This window comes from Galeopterus variegatus, unplaced genomic scaffold, assembly GCF_000696425.1.
Source record: "Galeopterus variegatus unplaced genomic scaffold, G_variegatus-3.0.2 Scaffold421, whole genome shotgun sequence".
NCBI lineage: Eukaryota > Metazoa > Chordata > Mammalia > Dermoptera > Cynocephalidae > Galeopterus > Galeopterus variegatus.
This window is the reverse complement of record NW_007726532.1, coordinates 427,272-428,345: the sequence shown is the minus strand read 5'-3', so window position 1 is coordinate 428,345 and position 1,074 is coordinate 427,272. Positions and strand designations below refer to the sequence as shown.

At 43.5% G+C, this 1,074-nt stretch overlaps 1 protein-coding gene across 1 annotated transcript in view; it reads left to right on the top strand.

Annotated features, from left to right (window-relative positions):
• Positions 1–1,074, top strand: part of LOC103587128 (amyloid beta A4 precursor protein-binding family B member 2-like) — a 119,343-nt gene that overhangs the window by 3,244 nt on the left and 115,025 nt on the right. The window lies entirely within an intron of this gene.

The following is a 1,074-nucleotide window of genomic DNA, read 5'->3' as shown; positions in this document are numbered from 1 at the left end:
TGTGGTGCTGATAACACCAAGGCCACAGGTTCGGATCCCTATATAGGGATGGCTGGTTGGCACACTTGGGAGAGCGTGGTGCTGACAGCACCAAGTCAAGGGTTAAGATCCCCTTACTCGTCATCTTTAAAAAAAAAAAAAAAAGAAAGAAAGGAGTCAGCACCAGCCTTTGGGAATCTATGGAGGTAGTGAATGTCTGTTGACTTTGCCCACCCAGGATCTTTTTCCTCTTTCTTTTAATGAATCGTCCAGATTTTCCCCAGGCAGTTACCCTTGCCTCATTTCCAGCCTCTGTAGTTAGAGGAGGTGACTCCACTGACCCAGTTATGGGCATGTGGCATTAGCTTGGCCAGTCAGGGTCACAATGATCAGTTTATGGAGGGGCCCCAGTACTCTCGTTGAAACTACTGAAGAGAGGTTTTCCTTTTTGTGAGTTTGTTAAGCTGGAGTTGCTAGTGGCAATTTTTGCTACCACTGAGGGAAAGCCATTCTGAGAGTAAAGTCAACATAGAGGAAATCAGAGCATGGAGATGGAGGGAAGGAGGTAAGGAAGGAGGGACACACGTACGTGCACGCATGCACACACACACACACAAAAAACTTTCGCTCCCAATTCAGCAGTGCCTGAAACTAACATCTCTTGTTTCACTTTCCTGGCAGATTAGCTAGTTATTTTGAGTTAGGTGTCTGTCACTTACTTCCAAAACTTTCTGATTGGTAGTGCTTTCCAGGTGTGAGGTCTTAGTTTAAAATGGCTGTAGCATAGCCCCTGTCTTCAGGGGCTCACCATGTAGGGAAAGGACAGATAGGTATTCAGTTAGCTGACATGCAGTGTGAAAATATATCACTAGAGGTAAGAACAAAGTTCTGTAGGAGCAGAGAGGGAATTATGAATTCTGCTGGGTGGTGGAGAGGCTAACAGAGAGGGCTCTTATTTAACGAAAGAAAAATAGGATTTAGTCTTCAGGAACATTTTTGAAAATACATTTAATTCAATTATTTGCTTTTTGAGTCTGAAAGAAAGGATGGCTTTCCAGAGTCTATAGTTAAAGTAAATTGCAGATAAGGAACATA